The following is a 20,821-nucleotide window of genomic DNA, read 5'->3' on the forward strand; positions in this document are numbered from 1 at the left end:
AAACAGACCTTTAAAATGAAGAGATCTGTCAGTCACCAGCTCAACCAAGAGAACAAACTCAGTATCAACAACAGCTGCAGAACTTGACCTTAAGCGACTCCTGATGTGATGCAATAAGAAGTATAGCACCTTACCTCTAAAATACCAAATCCCATCAGCCTTAGTTAGCCAAGACTGTAGACCCAACTTCCAGTTGGAAAGAACCAGAAGAGATAGAAATGGTGAAAGTGTGACATTACCCAACTTCAAGACTTACTGTTAATGCTACAGTAATCAAGACAGTGTGGTATTAGCAAAAAAACAGACAAAAAGATCACAACAGCAGCTTAGAGTACCCAGAAATAGACCCCTCAACTGATCTTTAACAAAGAAGCAAAGGCAATAATACAAAGGCAGTCTCTTCAACAAAAGGTGCCAGAACAATTGGATGACCAAATTAAAAAAAAAAAAAAAAGTAATCCAGATAGACCTTAAACCCCTTCACAAAAATTAACTCAAAATGGATCATAGACTTAACAGTAAAACACAAAACTATAAAATTCCTAGAACATAAAACAAAACCTAAATGGGTTTTCTAAGGTACCATTATTAATACTGGGGTGGTGCCCCAATAAGATACACAGATCTTATAAGATACACAGGTAAGATACGAAATGCCAATTTAAACAACAGTGAGGGGGCACCCAGGTGGCTCAGTTGGTTAAGCATCCGACTTCAGCTCAGGTCATGATCTCACAGTAAGTGGGTTCAAGCCCTGTGTCGGGCTCTGTGCTGACAGCTCAGAGCTTGGAGCCTGCTTCAGATTCTGTGTCTCCCTCTCTCTTTGCCCCTCCCCCGCTCGCTGTCTCTCACTCTCAAAATAAAGACATAAAAAAAATTTTTTTAAATAAAACAACAGTGAGATACTACTACACACCTATTAGAATGTCAAAATCTAGAACAATGACAATACTGAATGCCAAGCAAGGATGTGGATCAACAGGAACTCTCAGACATTGTTGGAAAGAATGCAAAGTATCCTTGGAAGATAATTTGATAGTTTCTTACTAAAGTAAACATACTCTTACTATACAATGCAGTGACTGTGCTTTTTGGTATTTACCCAAAGGAGATAAAACTATGCACAAGGGGCACCAAGGTGACTCATTTGGTTAAGCGTCCAACTTCGGCTCAGGTCATGATCTCACAGTTTCAAAGTTCGAGCTCCGCTTTGGACTCTGCTGTCAGCATGGAGTGTGGTTCAGATCCTTTGTCCCCCTCTCTCTGCACCTCTCCTGCTTGCCTTCATGCACGTGCACATACTTTCTCAAACATAAACATTAAAAAATAAAGAAAGAAAACTATGTCCACAAAAACCTGCACATAGCTTTATTCTAAGTGCCAAAATTTAGAAGCAACAAAGACTTATTTCAGTAGGTGAACAGATAAACAAACTATGGTACATCCAGACAACAGATTATTCAGTGATAAAAGAAATTACCAAGCCATGAAAAGACACGGAGTAAGAGAAGTGCAAAGAGTCAATCTAAGAAGACTTCAACTATACAGAACATTCTGGAAAAGCCAAAACTAGATATAATTAAAAGATCAGTTAAGTGCGAGGGGAGATGAACAGGCAGATCACAGATTTTTCTAAGACAGAGAAAATACTGTGTATTATAATGATGGGTCCATGTCATTATAACTTTTGTCCAAATCTACTGAATGCACAACACCTAGAGTGAACCCTTAAGGAAACTATGGGCTTTGAGTGATTACGATGTGTCAATGTAGGTTCATTCTGATTAAAAAAACTGCACCATTATGGTGAATGATGTCCAAAAAAAATTATGGTAAGTGATGTTAGGAATGGAGATTGTGTACGTGTGTGGGCAGAGTCTATTGGAAATCTCTACCTGCCTCTCATTTAGTGTAAACCTAAAACCACTCTTCAAAAAGAAGTATATAAAAAAGGCAAAAGTTTTTGAAAATACAGTTCTACAACGAAGAATAGATGGTCAATAAGCATATGAAAAGATGCCTAAATTATTAGCCATTAGGAAATGCAAATCAAAACCACTATTATGGCTAGAAACAAAAAGACATAATAAAAGATATTGGTGAAGATGTGGAAAAAGTGGAACTCTCATGCACTGTTGCTGAGAATGTAAATGGTGCCATCACTTCAGAAAAGTTTGTCAGGGTCTAAAAATGTTAAACAAAGAGTGTATGACTCAGAAATTCTAACTCTAGGTATATATACCCAAGAATAATGAAGATTTATGTCCACATTTGTTGTACACTGTATCAAAATGTGACCAGCAACATCATAATAGCAAAAAGTGAAAACAACTCAATGTGGTATTCTGTCCAATAGAAAAGCGTTTGGCAATTAATAAGAATGAAATCCTGCAACACGCTCCAATATAAATGAACCCTGGTTCATTTGACATGCTAGGTCAAAGAAGCCAGTCACCAAGGTCACAAGTTGACTCTTTCAATGAATGTCCAAAATAAGCAAATTTATTAAGATAAAAGGTGTATAAGTGGTTGCCTAGGGCCAGAGGATTGGGGGAAAACATGGAATGATTGCTGACAGGGATGCAATTACTATTTGAGTTTATAAAAATGCTCTAAAACGGATTGTAGTGATAGTCACACAACTCTGTGAATACACTAAAAACAACTGAACTGTACACTTTCAGTGGGTAACTGTATGGTCTGTGCATTATAACTCAATAAAGCTCTTTAAGTGCCCTATGTAAATGTCAAAATCAGCAAGAAACAAGAAGTGATAAATAAATGAAAAACATGTGGCTGGATTATCAACAACCATAACTGACATTAATTCAGATCAAGGAAGATCACTAATTCAAGACATTACAGCAAAATGAAAAGACCTAAGATTTTGGACACAAACCAAGGAGGTACCAAAGACACTAGTCTCATTCAAATCCACACTGCACCATTTGGATTCATTTCCATCTCTCGACAGAGCCCATTTCAGTCTGAACAAGAAAATTCTTCTCTGTGCACACATTATAAGCTGTTTGGCATCCTTGTGCACTATATGTTAGTAACGCTTCTTACAAATGGTTTGGACTAAAGATGCTTCCGTATACATCCAAATACCATGAAGTTTAAACAATCACCAGGGCTATTAAATCATTCCCCATGAGACCTCATGCCAGACTGTCAAAGACTGATCTATTTTAGAATAAGAGATATGTAACAAAACATACATAACAATAGAAGAGGAGATATTTGCTAGCTTTCTCTTCTCTACTGATAAAATATCTCATCTAATCAAGGGTTTTAAAGGACCTTCAAACTCCTGCTTGGTGACAGACACTACAAGTAAGCTTAAATCCTTCTAAACCAAACAGAACTTAAAAATACTCTCTTTTAGGGGTGCCTGGGTGGCTCAGTTATTAAGCGACCAACTTCGGCTCAGGTCATGATCTCACGGTTTGTGGGTTCAAGCCCTGTGTCAGGTTCTGTGCTGACAGCTCAGAGCTTGGAACCTGTTTCAGATTCTGTGTCTGTCTCTCTCTCTCTCTCTCTGCCCCTCTACTGCTCATGCTCTGTCTCTTATCTCTCTCAAAAATAAACAAACATTAAAAATTTTTTAAAAATTCCCTCTTTTAGAGGCGCCTGGGGTGGGGCTCAGTAGGTTAAGTGTCTGACTCTTGGTTTCAGCTCAGGTCATGATCTTGTGGTTTGTGAGTCCCAGGCCCCTGTTGGGCTCTGTGCTAACAGCACAGAGCCTGCTTGGGGTTCTCTCTCTCTCTCCTCTCTGTCCCTCCCCCAATCATGCTGTCTCTCTCTCTCTCTCTCAACATATATAAATAAATTTTTTAAAAAAGTCTCTTTTAGTCTCAGGGCACCTGGGTGGCTCAGTGAGTTAAGCATCAGACTTTAGCTCACATCATGATCTCACAGTTTGTAGTTTTCAGCCCTGTATCAGGCTTTGCACTGACAGTGAGGAGCCTGTTCGGGACTCTATTTCTCTCTCACTCTCTGTCTCTGCCCCTTCTCCATTCACACTTTCTCTCGCTCTCAAAATAAATAAACTTAAAAAAAAAAAAATACTCTCAGGGGCACCTGGGTGGCTCCACAGGTTAAGCATCTCACTTTGGCTCCAGTCATGATTTCATGTTTACTGACTTCGAGCCAGATGTTGGGCTCTGGGCTGACAGCTCAGAGCCTGGAGCATGCTTTGGATTCTGTGTGTGTCTCTCTCTCTGCACCCCCCCCCCCACCTGCTCTTGCTCTGTCTCTGTCTCTCTCAAAAGTAAGTAAACATTTTAAAAAATACTTTTACTACTTTGTAATTAGAGAAATATCTATGTTGTCAAATACACTATATAAAATACATGTGTAAGAGGGGTACTTGGGTGACTCAGGCACTTAGGCGTCCAACTTCAGCTCAGGTCATGATCTCACAATTCCTGAGTTTGAACTCTACATCACATTTTTGGCTATTGGCACAGAGCCCACTTCAGATCCTCGGATCTCCCCCCTTTGCCCCTTTCCTGCTCATGCTCTCTCTCTCTCTCAAAAAAAAAAAATTAAAAAAATATATATATTTATAGAAGACTGTACAAATATAAAACAACTAAAAATAAAAGACAAACAAGAAACACACCAATTGCAAACAGTTGTTGTGTTAAGGTAGTCCCAGGGGTAATATGGATTCTTATAGTCTAAAGATGTAAACTTAGTGATGAAAAAAAATTAAAAAATAATTTTTTAAAAGATCCAGTTTCTTCCCTTTATACCTGCTCTAAATTTCCAAGGGAACATTTGCTTCATTTCTCTTCCTCACTCTGAAAAAAGCACAACTTTTCAAGCACTGAAAATCATTTATTTCTCTTGCCAAGTACAGACCAAAAAAATCACAGCAATATAGTAAGTATACCATATTTACATTGGTCATGCGGTCTGTAATTGCACTCTCATCCTAAGAGTACATAAAAGAAAACTTAAGGGGCGCCTGGGTGACTTAGTCGGTTAAGCGTCCAACTTTCGCTTAGGTCATGATCTCACGGTTCACGGGTTTGAGCCCCGCGTCGGGCTCTATGCTGACTGCCAACTGAGAGCCTGGAGCCTGTTTCAGTCTGTGACTCCCTCTCTCTCTCTGACCCTCCCCTGCTCACGCTGTCTCTCTCCCTCTCTCCTAGAAATAAATTTAAAAAACATTAAAAAAAAAAAACTTAAAAACTTTGTCTTTCAGTAGCAAGAACAGATAAGCAAGCGTTCTGCCAAATTCTGTTACGTGAATTTATGACAGCAATGTTTACCAAAAAACAATCTCCCTTTCTCAAGGGACTCAGCCTTGTCCTCAAATGCCAGTTTTAACTGCATTCATCTCTACAAGGCATTTAATATTCTTACTATTTGGTGCTTATAGACAGTATTTTAAAATATCTGACAGAAAAAAATGAAACTAATCCAAAAATTCACAATTTTTTCCTTTCCTTTAAGCTTATTATATTTTTATAAATATTATATACAATAATGCATTTACAATACATACCCATCACATTAAAGAAAAACAACTTCTTTTTGTTAACAAAAGCGTCTTTAATTCCATTTCTAATTATGTTCCATCACAGTTTCCACATCAACTTGTTTCTTTACTGGGTAACATACTACTACATCTTCTAGTCCTAGATATAAAAATAAATCAAGTAAACTGCAGTGCCACCTCATGGTAAGAAGTCCACACCACATCCCTAAGAAGGTGCTCTAAGCATCCTGTTCCCCTAAAGGAAGGCCAGGCAAAGAGGAGGACATCAGAATTGTCAGTGACCACTCACTGCAAACACAACCATCTGGAAAAAGAGCAAGTGTTTTTAGGGTTCAAAAAGTTAGAACAAAGAATGCTAAGAGGAGAGAACATGACAGAAAGAACAGGAGCATAAAAAATAACAATGCAAGAAGGATGGAATTAAAATATGAAAATGAGGGGCACCTGGGTGGCTCAGTGAATTGAGCTTTTAACTCCTGATCTCAGCTCAGGTCATGATCTCAGGATCATGGAATTGAGCCTGGTGTCAAGCAGACTTGGAGCCTACTTAAGAATCTTTCCCTCAGGGCTCAGTCGGTTAAGCGTCTGGCTTCGGGTCAAGTCATGATCTCAGTTCATGAGTTTGAGTCCCACATGGGGCTCTGTGCTGACCCTGGAGTCTGCTTCAGATTCTGCCTCTCCCTCCTTCTCTGCCCTTCCCCCATTTTCTCTTTCCCTCTAAAATAAATATTAAATATTATATTAATTTAATTAAATCCATTAAATTATATAAAATTAAAATATTAATGCTTATAAGCATTAAAAATTTTTAATTAAAAAAGAAGACTCTCTCCCTCTGTCCCTCTTCCCCCAACCCATTCACAGTTTCTCTCTAAAAAAACAAATGAAAATGAAAACTTTGCCTTGAAGCAAAATCTGACAACCACAGAGCTTCCTTACAGTGCTATGTCTACTTCTGTAACTAAGTGCAACATTTAAAATACTTAAAAAACTTCAATGCAGAGTACCCTTTTGATGAAAAGTATAAGCAATAGAGTATTTACCATGCAATACTAGAGTACTCCCTAAAGAGAGATGAGAGGAAGATGTCATTTTTTTAAAGATAGTTAAATTCTTGCAAGTTGAATCATAATCTGTAATTCCAGACTACAAAGTAATAGGAGGGAAAAACACATTCTTGGAGAATTAGGGATAGGAAACATTAGAAAACTACTAAATTGCTGGAGTAGAAAGCAAATTAGAAAAAGACCAGAAAGAAATGAATCTCTATGAAGACCAGGGAAAAATTCAAAGATAATAAAAACAGAAACGCTATCATATTAGAAAAACTTAAAGAGACACTTTATTATTCTGAGAAACCCAAATCTTAAATTAGAAGAAAATAGCTTGCCGAAAAAAAACAGTTAAATCTGAATCTAACCAAGCTCCTAGATCTTGCTAACAACATACTCAGAAACGAAGTTAGATGTAGGTAAAGTGAAAAAAGACTGACCTCATGAGCTGATCATTGTTGAAGGTGGGTAACAGGTAGAAAGGCTCATTACATAATTCTACTTTGGGGTATGTGTTTTTTTTTAAACGGTCTCTAACAGACCATGACACAGATCACCAAAGCTGTTGTTCACAGCAAACGTCACCTAGAAAAGTACAACTACACTCCTCCCATGCTATTTGTTCTACATAGTATGTACTTCTATTATTACACCTACTTCTTTATTTACTTGCATCCCATCTACAAAATCATGAGCTGCTGCAAGGCACCTGGGTGGCTCAGTCGGTTAAGCGTCTGACTTCGGTTCAGGCCATGATCTCATGGTTTGTGGGTTCGAGCCTCGCGTGCTGAATGCTTGCTCAGAGCCTGGAGCCTGTTTTGGATTCTGTGTCTCCTTCTCTCTCTGCCTCTCCCTCGCTCACGCTCTGTCTCACTCTGTCTCTCAAAAATAAGTAAATGTAAAAAAATAAAAAAAAAAAAGATGAACGTAGTCTTTAAAAAAAATCACGAGGTGCTTAAAGGCAAAAACTGTGCTGATTCATCTATATATGCTAGCACCTACTACAAAATCAGGGATATAGCAAATACTCAGTAAATACTTGATGAACTGAACAAAACAATAATGTGATAGTCACTTCCAACAGTAGAAGGCAGTCTTAAAAAAGGTGAAACAGAAAGAGTTCATAGACATGACAATCCTTCTGGAAGAACAGGAATTACATCGCAGTAAGGAGAGAAGTATCTACAAAACATAGTACAAGTGGGCACTGGGCGGCTCAGTCGGTTAAGTGTCCAACTCTTGATTTTAGCTCAAGTCATGATCCCAGAGCCATGGGGTCAAGGCCAACAGGCTCTGTGCTGAGCATGGAGCTTGCTTGGAATTATTTTTCTCTGTCCCTCTCTCTCTGTCCCTTCCCCACTTGTGCTCTCTCTCTCTCAAAATAAATAAACATTTAAAAAATACTACAAGAGTAAAGAGTATGCTTGCTAAATGAATGAAAGAAGGGGAAAAAAACTAAAGGAATCATTCTACTGAATGGGACATATTAGGGCAACAATATTTAGCAGTACCTTTCACTGGGAATATCTAACACCCTTTGTTCTAATCCTGTGCTCTCTAAACAACTTCCTGATATTTATTCGGTTTATCATTAGACTTTTCTACATTCATTCATTCATCAAACAGTTACAGAACACCCACATGTTCCAGGTTAACTTTCTAGGCACCTGAGATGTATCAATGAACTAAAAAGGCAAAAAAGTTCCTGCCCTCATGGACAGTACAGTCTAGTGGTGGAATACATGTAAATAAATGGTGAAACCATATAGTATTGAAGGCGGCAGTAAACAGCAGCAGGGGCAGCTGTAAGAGACGTGCAGTCCAGTAAACCCAAACGTGCATCTCACTGGGGAGTTTTTAGTAAAATGGCATTGATAAACTACAATAAATTTCTTGCCTGTTCATTATACACAAGAGTTCCCCATGAATATTTCCTAAGAGGAAAAGTTAAAAAGCTTATTCTAAACAACAGTGACCCCCTGCAAGGTACCACTAATCTTGAGGCCTCAACTATTGTCACCAGAACCCTGTCACATCTCTTTAGTTGAAACCCCCCCCACAAAAAAAAAATCACATCTATATAAAAACAGCAATTATGGTTACTGGCTTTAAAGTTCCTTCTCTTATATAAAACAAAGAAAAAGGAAGGAAAAGCACTAAGATTTTGAGCTTTGAATTGGAGTAATAGCACAGCCTAAATTTATAGACTATGACTGGATTTAAACTGAGTCAAAACCTTTCACTGAGGGCTAAGGGATCATCAGTATTCTCCAAGTATACATATCTTTGGGGCGCCTGGGTGGCTCAGTCAAGTGAACATCCCAACTCTTGGTTTTGGCTCAGGTCATCATCCTAGGATACTGGGATCATGCCTGCGTTCGGCCCTACATTAGGCTCCATATGGAGCATGAAGTCTGTTTAAGACTCTCTCTCTTCCTCTATCCTTCTCCCCTGCTTGCACAACTCATGTTCTTTCTCTAAAATTAAAAAAAATTTTAACTAAAAAAAATGTTTTTAAACAAAAAAACCATATATACGCATCTTTGATGGATAGTCTCCAATTACTGGTCCAGGGCAACACTGTCTATAATGCCGTCTCAAAAGAATCTCATTCTTATGAGAGTCTAAAGAGTCACTGCATTTATAAAAATTCATTCATTAAAACATGAATGAGCTGCATACCAATAATGACCAATAATGACCCCAACATTCGGAACTATTACACATTTTATCATTAAAACAATGTTTTCAATCCTTAAAATAATTTTTCTATCATCTTAAAACTATGTATATCAATTCTCTAAATAGTAAATATAGTTGACCCTCAAACAATGCATTTAAGTTTTGACTCCCCAAAAATTTAATTAATGGCATGGTGATAAGAAGCCTTAACAACAACATAAACTGCTAAATAAAATATATTTTGTATGTTGTATTGTATATATTAACATATATCCTTACAATAAAATAAGCTAAAGAAAATATTGAGATCATAAGGATAAGAAAATACATTTATGGTATTATACTATATCAAATATATATGTATAAGTACATATATGTATATGTGTATATATGTATATATGTGTGTATGTATATACATGTACATGTATATATGTATGTGTATATACATACCTGAAAACAGACCCACAGATTTCAAACCCATTTGGTCAACTGTACCAAATTTAAGCATTTTATTTTACTGACCAAGATACATGTCCCAAAGAGGTTAAGGAGACACACTGTGACTTCTCTTAAGCCCCAGGCTCATTAGTGACATTTCTAGAACTAGAATACATATCCCAACCCAATACTCCACTGACTACATTTTCCTTTTGATCTGTGTTGTTAGTTGATACCTCAAGTGAAATTAATAGATATGGGGGTTTTTTTGTTTTGTTTTTAATTTTAGACTTGAGAACCAGAATATAACATCGAAACTATTGCTCATTTTCCTGATAAATTATACATCAAAAAGCGAAAACCAAAATTAATAAAGTTAATGAAAATATCACTGGCAATATGAAAATAAAAATTAAAAGATATTTTAAATGACTAAACAAAAATATATTACATAGAACATACAAGAAACCTTGGTGAATCAACAAGAAATACAAAAGAAAATTGGACAAAGGATACAGACAATTCACAAACAGAAAAGGCCAAATGGGTTATAAATACCAGAAAAGATGCTACCTCACTGGTTACCAGGAATTCTTTTTTTTTTTAATCTTTTTTCTTTTTTTTGGTCTTTATTTTGAGACAGAGAGAGACAGAGAGCAAGCAGGGGAAGGGCAGAGAGAGAGACAGAATCTGAAGCAGGCTCCAGGCTCTAAGCTGTCAGCACAGAGCCCGATGTGGGACTCAAACCCATAGACTGTGAGATCATGAGCTGAGTCGATGTCAGATGCTCAACCAACTGAGCCACCCAGGCACCCCTGGTTATCAGGAATTCTTAAAAAACACAAATGTTACTTTAAAATCATAAGACTGGTGGGGGCACCTGGCTGGCTCAGTAGAAAGAACATGTGACTCTTGATCTCACAGGTGTGAGTTCAAGCCCCACACTAGGTTAAGAGATTGCTAAAAAAATAAAAAATAAGAAAAAATAGACTTTATAATCAGACTGGCAAAAATTAAAAAGTCCCAAAAGTATTCACTGTTAGCCCAAGGAAAAAAGAGACCCTTATGCTTGCTAAGAGTATATATTCACTGGTACAACCACTCTGGAGAGCAATCCTGCCATCTCTAATATAATTAAGTGTGTGTGTGTATACTACAACCAAACAGGTTATATTCTATGGCCCAGCAGTCCCACACTCGGTGCTAGAACCAAAGAAACTCCTATACAGGATTATAAGGAGCAGACAAGGATTAGAGCATTCATACTGGGAGGTGTCTATAGTAAGAAAGAGACAACATGGATCCATCGTTAGCGGAATGGATACATCAAATCTATCTTGTAGATTTTGTTCCCTCTGACTGGAAAACTCTTGCCTCTAGATACCTGCATTTCTTGCTCTTTAATTTCAATCCAGTCTTTGCTCAAGTTGTCGACTGGTCAATTTGGTTGTTGCTGACCACTCAATCTAAAATAACTTATCTTCAACTCAGAATCTCTCTGGTCTGGCTATCTTTCTTAATTTCTCTACATCACACTTATAGCTATTTGCCACTCTAATATATATATGTTTACTGTCCAGACTTGCCCAATTAAAACTTAAGGTCCAGACACGAGAAACTTCAATTTGTCAAAGGTGTATCACCAGAATCTAAAAATGCACGTGGCACATAGGAAAGTGATGAATACTTGTTAAATAAATGAATTCAATTACTAAATCCCAATCTCTGCTTACATGTGTGTAAAGTCAAAAATCTAAACCCATCTCTCACTTTTCAAACCCACTCAATGTAACCTCTAGAGTATTTAACATCCCACTTTGTTTCGACTCTCTGGTAACTCTTTTTTTCGACTCTCTGGTAACTCTTTTTTTTGTTGTTGTTTATTTACTTTTCAAAGAGAGTGTACAAGCAGGTGAGGTGCAGAGAGAGAGAAAGAAACAGATTCTGAAGTAGGCTCCAGGCTCTTAGCTGTCAGCAAAGAGTCCCACACAGGGCTCGAACTCCCAAACTGCAAGATCATGACCTGAGCTCAAGTTAGACACTTAACCAACTGAGCCACCCAGGCACCTCTCAACTCTCTGATAATTCAACTTGTATTCACAGTACTCAACAAGGAAGCAGTTTCTACTGGCCAGGCACTACTCTGAGAGATAATGAATAAAAGAGTCAGAGGGCGCCTGTATGTCTCAGCTGAGACATAAACATCTGACTTCAGCGCAGGTCATGATCTCACCACTCATGAATTCAAGCCTCACATCGGGGTCTCTGCTGTCAGCACAGAGGTCCTTTCAGATCCTCTATCCCCCTCTCTCTTTGCCTCTTCCCGTCTTGTGCGTGCACTCTCCTTCTCTCTCAAAAACAAAATTAAACATTTATCAACAAATAAATAAAAGAATCGTTAAGGTCCAGTTCGAAAATGATGACCACAACTGGGTCCAAGGTTTCAGGGCTGCTAGGTCGGTCCAGGGCACAGCTACATCAATCCATGTCAAGTAGCACTCACAGCAGGGAGAGCTCCACTGACTACTTTGTAGTGCTCCCCTATGTAAAAGTAAGCATGCTGAACATCTTCCTGAGGTTGATCATGGAGAGCTCGAGAGATCCGAGTTCATTGCCTACACCTACCCATAACTCCACATCATGTCCCAGTCCTTTCCTGGGGGAGATGGTAATCATGCTCTACCTTATAACCTTCATGTGAATCCACTCCCGACTAGCTATGAGAAGGAATAAAGATGATATCATTTCTACATCTGGTCCCACTAACCAGTAGGGACCAGAGTACTGGTTTGGACAGTGATTCTGCACACGAACCAGAAGTATATGGGACATTAAGTGCACCTTCCTTACTTGTATCAAATGATGACCGGTATACTGATCTTCCATCCCCTTGGTTATGGCAGGAAAGAGCTTAGCTAAATAACTTAGATTAGTCTACAAAAAACACAAAAGAAGCAAACAAAAAAGAGAGTCTTTGCTTTCAAGTCTCAAGAGGGAAAAAGACAACAAAGGTGTTTTGGAAGAACCTAAGAGGAAGACCTAACTCAGCCCAAACAGGCTGGAGAAAGGTTGGTGTGGCAGGAAAGGGGGACAAGACAGCATTTGTGCTGGGTCATGAAAGCTTAGCAGCAACTATCCAAATGAGAAGGTTATATGTGTTTGTCAAAAAGGTGATAGGTACATTCGAGGCAGAAGATACACAACATATTGATGTCTCAACTTTAAAAAACATTCTAACAGTTCTGAAGAACTGCAAGTAGTTCAGCATGACAGAAGAATGTGAGACAGGAAATAGCAGAAGATGAAAGCAAAAAGCAAACAAGGTCCCAATCACTAAGGAGCTTATTTCCTAACTTTGGTAGTATGGATTTTAATCCAAAAGCCAGCATGGAAAGATTGCAGAAAAACACTACAATCTGCCTACAAAACAAGTAAGGGTTCAGAGGGATGATATCCATTCTTCGAATCAAAGAAATTACTTACAATGTTTACACCATAGTCCAGAGACTAATGATAAACTGAACCAAGATAGTAGCAGCAGGAAAAAATAAACAAAAGACATAAAACAAAATTTGGTAAATTACTGCGAGGGGGGGGGCTTGTACATTAAGGTTATTAGAGGCAAGAGTTAAGACTTGGGGCATCTCCAACTGGCTGGTAGGCATGGATCATAGGAAGAAGAAAAGAAACTTCAGAAAGAGCGAGATATGTAATTTTTGACCTGAACTTAATATATCTTAAGACAACCACAATGTGTCACAGTTGAAGAGTAATCTGGGCTAAAGAGACAGAGATTTACTAGTTATCAAAATAAAATCAATAGCTGAAGTCATCGGAGATAAGACCATTCAAGAGCAGGTAGAGGCAGAAGAGAACAGAAGTCAAGTGCCTCACTGTGAAAGTAATATCTGAATTGATCAAAGAGAGAAAACTACACCAAAGAAAGACTGGACAATACACATAGAAATAAGGAGACTAGAGTGTCACAGAAGCATAAGAAAATTTCAAAGAGGACTACTCAAAGTATCAAATGATTACAAAGATTCCCTCCATTCGATTTCACAACAAAGAGATCAATGGCGACCAAATTCAGTGACTGCAGTGGACTGTTACACTTCAATATACTGGGGAAGGAGGAGAGCAAGTAATAAGGAGGTGGAGAAAATTAATATAGGTAGTTTTTCGAGAAACTTAAAGGAAATAATTACAGATGAAACTGAAGAGGAATCTAGAGTAAGAGTGCATTTAAAGGAAGTGTGCTTAGGGGCACCTGGGTGGCTCAGTCGGTTAAGCATCCAACTTCAGCTCAGGTCACGATCTCACGGTTCGCGGGTTCGAGCCCCGCATTGGGCTCTGTGCTAACAGCTAACTCAGAGCCTGAAGCCTGCTTCAGATTCCGGGTCTTCCTCTCTCTCTGACCCTCCCCTGCTCATGCTGTCTCTATCTCTTTGTCGAAAATAAGTAAAAAATTAAAAAATAAATAAAACACTAAAAAATTAAAAAATAAATAAAATAAAAATAAAGGAAGTATGTTTAAATCTTAGTAAGTTAGTGCCAGTTAAGTGAAAAAGTACCAACCAAATATTATGGACTGAACTGTATTCCCCCAAAATTCACATGTTGGAGCCCTAATCACCAGAGCCCTCAGTATTGGAGGTAAGATTTTTGAAGAAGTGATTAAGTTAAAATCAAGTCATGAGGGCAGCCTGGGTGGCTCAGTCGGTTAAGTGTCCGACTTCAGCTCAGGTCATGATCTCACAGTTAGTGGGTTCGAGCCCCGCGTCTGTATCTCCCTCTCTCCCTGACCCTCCCCTGCTCACGCTGTCGCTCTCGCTCGCTCTCTCTCAGAAATAAATAAAAAACATTAAAAAATAAAATAAAGTCATGAGAGTGAAGCCCTAATCCAATGCAAGTGGTGTCGTAATAAGAAAAAGAGATACCAGAGATTCTAGTGCACAAAGGGGGTGGTTATCTAGAAGTCAAGGAGAAAGCCTCAAAGGAAATCACTCCTGCTGGAACCCTGATCTTGGCCTTCCAGCTTCCAGAACTGTGAGAAAATAATATCCCATTGTTTAAGCTGTAGTAGTGTTACAGAAGCCTTGGAAAACTAATATAATACATCATGGCAACACTGACCCTGAGGAGAAAAAATCTCAGAGCACGTGAGATGACCAGGTAGAAGTAGACATGGAAGGAAGTAATATGCAAGTAAGGTGCAAGAGGACAAAAAGCAATAACCGATGCCACCGTATTTCATTTCCCCTGTCATGCAGAAGTGATATCATCCAGGAAAGAGTAAGGAGGGAGGACGGTGGGTTCATAACCAACATAGGAAACAACAGTTTCTAGAGACACACAGAATTATTGGACTGCTCGTCCATTATTCAGTAAATGTTTGTTATGGAATGAATTCCTAGCTCTCATTCATGAATGCTTTAGTTCCATTTTAAAATGGCAACAAATAGCAAAAGAAAAGCGTTTGAATAAGTCAGAACCCGGGTTATGAATCTAGTTATGTGACCTCATGCAAGTCACTTACCATTGCTGGGTCTCAGTTTCTTCAACCAGATGAATCAGACTCGATAATCAGCAAAGGATTACCTCAGATCAAAATAAATGCTATCATTTTACACAGGTTTACACATGACCTCAGTCTTCCAACTCTTCCCTCCTGAAGCCGGGTGTCTCAGGCTTTAAAATAATTTCCTATCATCTGGGAAGCTTGTTAAAATGCAGGTTCTGATTCATTAGGTTTGAGGTTAAGCTTAAGCTCGTGCACTTGGAGCACAGACTGAAGTGATGCCATACATTACATTCTGAGAAGGAAAGGTGCAGAACACTGATCCAACTCCAGCTCTACAAAGCTTAAAATTGTGGGCCTATCTGTAATCAGCCTGATATTTAGAAAACAAAAACAAAGATGCTCCAGACTCACACCTGCACTAGTATGACTTGCCATTCCCTAAAACACTCTGAAATTAACTTGATGACAGTCTTCACTATCTATCCATCTGTACCTTCACTTGGTACAGATACGAAAAGACAAAAATGAGTAATACTGGAATCAGTAACACCATATTAGGAGAAGCAAGGTTAAATACCAATGCACAGAAACCAGATGAAGGGGGTTAAGAAGTGCAAACTTCCAATTATAAAAGTCAGCCACAGGAATGAAAAGTACAGCACAGGAAATACAGTCAATAATACTGTAATGGCATTGTACAGGGAGAGTAATGACACTTATTATTGTTAGCACAGCATATAGAATTGTTGAATCAGCGTGAACTGATCAGAACATCCCCTGAACTAATATAACACTGTGTGTCAACTATACTTCAACAAGAATAAATATAAATACAGATGCACACATATATGCATATACATACAACACGATGGTCAAAATTCATCTAACCATGTTCTCTTTCTCAAAACGTTAGTATTTTTATTTCTAGGAAAACATCTAGCTCTAGAAGTCTTCTGTATATTCTTACACGTGCCTACAAGTGTTCTTTTGCATTCTAATATGATTCTGAATGAAAACACGCAGTGTCACAATATTTAAAGATTTTTATACTAATTACCAAATAATCTTCATGTATTTGTTTAGATCCTATTACGACAACTAAATTCATTTGTGATGAGAATTTTCTTCTGCTGTAGGAAGTGTAACTAGGACAGAGACAGCCCAGCTGACCTAGGGCTATATTATATGGCCACAAACCATTGCTATAATTAAACTGTTTCTACTATTCCCTGTACCAGGCTACAGGAGGAAAAAAATTCCACAATCCCATCACAACCAACAAGGATTTTCATTCTAATTTCACAGCAGTCTTCAGTGATGCAAGATATAAGAAAAGGTGTCATGCAATGGAAGCCTTATAGTCACTCTGCCCTTAACCTGAAGCCTCTCTATTGAAAAGAGAATTGTAAAATAACGTTAAAACGGAGGTGTGAACTCCCTATCCAAGACAAAAAAAAAAAAAATTAGAGCTGTAAACTGTTCTTTCTTACCCTATTCTGAAGAATAACCAATTCGCAAAGGCATTATAACCGAGCTCGCTTACATTGGGAAGGGGAGAAGGTATGTCAATTGCAATCTTGGCCAACAGCCGGCAATTTACCACCTCTACCTAATTTAGGCAAATCACTTTCAAATAATAGTACTTCCTTCATTCACCACTATGTAACGACAGAATAAAAAAGAATGACAAGTGGGACTCAAAATAGTTTTGCTGAATCACAAACACCCTCAATATAAAGCTGCAGAAGTCGCTGGGCTTGAGCATTGGCGGCCATACCTTAGCAAGCGGCTCCTCTGAAAATGTTAACTTCCTGCACCTGTTCATTAAAGGCAAGGAAGGGTCTAACGTCTAATTAGAACTTTCACATTATTGGCATTAGCAGCAACGTAGTGTAGGCAATAACAATACACGGGGGTTTTACACTAGCACTGACCACGTTCTCTCAAAATTTGCACCATCTATGCCCCAAGGGCAAATGCACCACCCTGGCCCGCAACCGCAGCCACAATGGGCACCCTCTGCTCTTTCCATCCTGGCACCCAGCCCGTCTCCCTGCACCCGCATTCCTCACCGACCAAGACTCTTTCTCCGTGGCTGACTCGGCCAGGCCCAGCTCCCAGGGGCCCCTAGGGTTATGCAGAGAGCCAAGCATGCAGGCCGCTCTCGGCGCGCTCCTGCTATCTCTCGTCTCCGACGAGCCCAACGTTCTTCCCTCGCCTCTCCGGTCTCCGCTGCCCACCCCACTCCTCCCTTCCACACTCTGTAGCTCTCAAGGCCTCACCGTTTGGTTCGGCCCGGAATGGCCCGGCTCTCCCGCTTCCACTCCCCAACACGAAGCGAAGTCGGTTGGTCCCGCGCCTCACGCTTCCAGTCTACACGCTGCCGCCTACTGATGCCGAAAGCGGCTTCTAGGAACGCGCCATGTTCAGCGTCGCGGCTCCAAACGACGCGGACGCAGGAATACTACGTCACAGACACCCGGAACGCGTGGAATTGGCAAACTGAGAAGGCGATAGGAGAACTGCAGAAGAGGAGGGAGGTGCTTCCCCTTCGAAACTGAAGGCGCCGGGGGGCTAAATCAGCTGGCTACGCTTGCGCATTAGAGAGCGTGGAGCCTGGAGTCAGCCAGATTTGTAACCATGGAAACGTTAACCCTGCGTTGCCCAGTTCCCAGAACAAATGGTTGTCTCCTGGTTTGATGGAAGCCTGCTTCGATCAGAACCACTTTCCCTTTGCCGTTCCGGATATCGGTTTTAAACTGCATTGTTTTGCGAGTCCGTCTCAGCGTGGATGAGTTATTAAAATAATCTTACTCGCATTGGTCAAACCTCCCGTGAATATTTTTCTCAAGTCCCAAATTTGCTGGGCGCTCTACTCCAGAACGATAGCAGGAGTGGAAAGACTAAAAAGGAGAGAAGTCTAGCTCTGCCGGCTTCCGCTACTATCTAGATTAGTGACCTAAGTTTTCTTCATTTTTTTTAAGTTTGTATTTTTATTTTTTGAGAGAGAGAGGAAGAGAGAGAAAGAAGGGGAGGAAGCAGAAAGAGAGAAAGACAGAATCCCAAACAGGCTCTGCGCTGTTCCGCACAGAGCTGGATCCCGGGCTCCAACTCGGGAACCACGCACGAGCCAAATTCAAGAGTCTAAATCTCAACAGACTGAGCCACCCAGGCGCCCCTCCTAATTTTTCCTTAGAAAGATAAATTGTAGGGGCGCCTGGGTGGCTTAGTCGGTTAAGCGTCCGACTTTCGCTCAGGTCATGATCTCGCGGTTCGTGGGTTGGAGCCCCGCGTCGGGCTCTGTGCTGACTGCCAGCTCAGAGCCTGGAGCCTGTTTCAGAGTCTGTGACTCCCTCTCTCTCTGACCCTCCCCTGCTCACGCTCTCTCTCTCTCCTAGAAATAAAAAAATATTAAAAAAAAAAGAAAGATAAATTGTAAAGACATGGTTGAGAGTTCATAAAAACTAATAATAATAATAATAATAAACATTTAGTGAACATTTAGAATGTGCCAGATACAATTCTAAGATTTTTTTGATGATTGTCTATTTTAAACCTCAAAGTAATCTATGAGGTGCTTTTTATTATGCCGTTTTTATAGATGAAGAAACTGAAGCACAGAGAAGTCAGGTAATCTGCCTAAAGTCACACAGCTAGTAAGGGGCATTGTTAGAATTTGAATCAATCATAAGCCCTACATTTCAAAGATGTTCACTTTAGGGCTGTTTTTAAAGTAAAAACACAATATTATCTAAATAACCAACAAGAAAGGAACGCCTAATGATGATACATCCATATATAATAAATTACACATTGGCCACCAGAAATTGTTGACATGTATTTATTGCATGTTAACACTTTCACCATGCATTGGGAAAAGAGTGGGTTACAAAAATATATGCTCAGTATAGCCCCATTTTTGGAAATAAATATATGCCAAAATGTTAACAAAGTTCATCACTAATTGAATGGTAATATGGGCATGTTTCATTTGTTTATTTATTTGTTTTCTTTGATTGTGTCTTCTGATTTTACTGAAAGGTAATACTTGCCAAGTTTTAAATGTGCATAGAATCACATGGATCTTGTTAAAATACAGATCCTGATTCAGTTGGTCTGAGGTGGGGCCCAACTCTTCATTTCTAATGAGTTTCCAGTTAATGCCAATGCAACTGGTCCATAGATTACACAATGAGTAACAAGTTTAACAGGAATATGCAACAAATATATATAAAAATATATATTGCGCGCATGTATAAATATACATATGAGACTTAATTTGAATTAAAATGAAGAAATTGCTTTAAAAGAGTAGATCTTTTTTGGGGTGCCTGTACAGCTCCATCAGTTAAGCATCTGACTTCAGCTCAGGTCATGATCTTGAAGTTTGTGAGTTCGAGCCCCGCATTGGGCTGTCTGCTGTCACCATGGAGCCCACTTCAGATCCTCTGCCTCCTCCCCACCCCTATCCCTCCTCTAATCATGCTCTCTCTCTGTGTCAAAAATAAGTAAACATTTTTTTACAATTAAAAAAACATATATATAAAGAAGAATAGAGCATTTCCATTTGGGATAATGGATCGTTTGGAAATCTAGAAAAATACACACATACTAATTTTGCTACAACTCCAGGACTCCCAATAAGATGCACTTGGGAGGTCCTAGCTTCAACTGTTCTGAATGTAAAACCTAGTCACATACTATGTGCAAGACAAATATGTATAGCTAGATAAATAATCTCTTATTACTGCATTTTATTGCTATATGCTTATATTTTCATATTCTTTAGAGAAAAGGGCAAACAAATAGTTAAATCATCATTGGGTCTGTTCATAATATATTAGAAACATTTATAAATTTAAATTCAGTGTTTTCCACTCTCAATTGTTAACAACTGAAAAGAGAAAGCAGAAAGCTGTGGAAACAAATGCTAAGTTAAAGAACCATTGCTTCCCTCACCTCTGGATCTCAAGTAGTTTCCAAGATGTAAATAAATGTAACAATGATGCAATTTATTTTGCCTCAATAATTATAACTAACTACTAAAAATTTCCTGTGTGCCAGTTCTAAGTGTCTTTTAAGTGTCTGGCATTGAACTGTAGACATTTCACATAATTTATTTTATTAATTTTCCTCTCACCCTATATGGAGAGTATTCTTTTCCTTATTTTACAGATTTGATGATGGTAATTTGTCATTTGTCTACATTCAAATTCTGGAGGAACCCAGAATCAAATTTAGACATATGCTTTGTAGTTGGTAGGATTAAAGGATACCCACATCCTAATCCCCAAAACTTGTGCATATATTATTTTTCATGGCAAAAGGTACTTTGCAGATATGGCTACTTTAAGTATCTTGAGATGGAAAGATTATTTTGCATTATCCTGCAGGCCCAGTGTAGTCACAGCGGTGTCTTATAAGAGGGAGGCAGGAGTGTCAGAGAGAGATGTGACGATGGAAGCAAGTTGGGAAGGATATGAAGCCATGAGTAAAGGAATGCAGGCAGCCGAGAGAAGCTGGAAAAGTCAAAGAAACAGATTCTCCCTTACAGCCTCTGGAAGAAACTCAGTGCTGCAGAGGATTTTGGACTTATGACCTTCAGAATTCTAA

General features: G+C 39.0%; 1 protein-coding gene across 1 annotated transcript in view; it reads right to left on the reverse strand.

Moving 5' to 3' along the window:
• IPO11 (importin 11) overlaps nt 1-17,648 on the reverse strand; it is a 193,482-nt gene extending 175,834 nt beyond the window's left edge. Inside the window, exon 1 of the mRNA XM_077751422.1 lies at nt 17,491-17,648. The gene's annotated coding sequence lies outside the window, so the exon portion shown is untranslated. The remainder of the gene's footprint in view (nt 1-17,490) is intronic.
• Between the last annotated feature and the right edge of the window lie 3,173 nt (nt 17,649-20,821).

This window comes from Crocuta crocuta, unplaced genomic scaffold, assembly GCF_008692635.1.
Source record: "Crocuta crocuta isolate KB4526 unplaced genomic scaffold, BGI_CrCroc_1.0 scaffold91, whole genome shotgun sequence".
Lineage (NCBI taxonomy): Eukaryota > Metazoa > Chordata > Mammalia > Carnivora > Hyaenidae > Crocuta > Crocuta crocuta.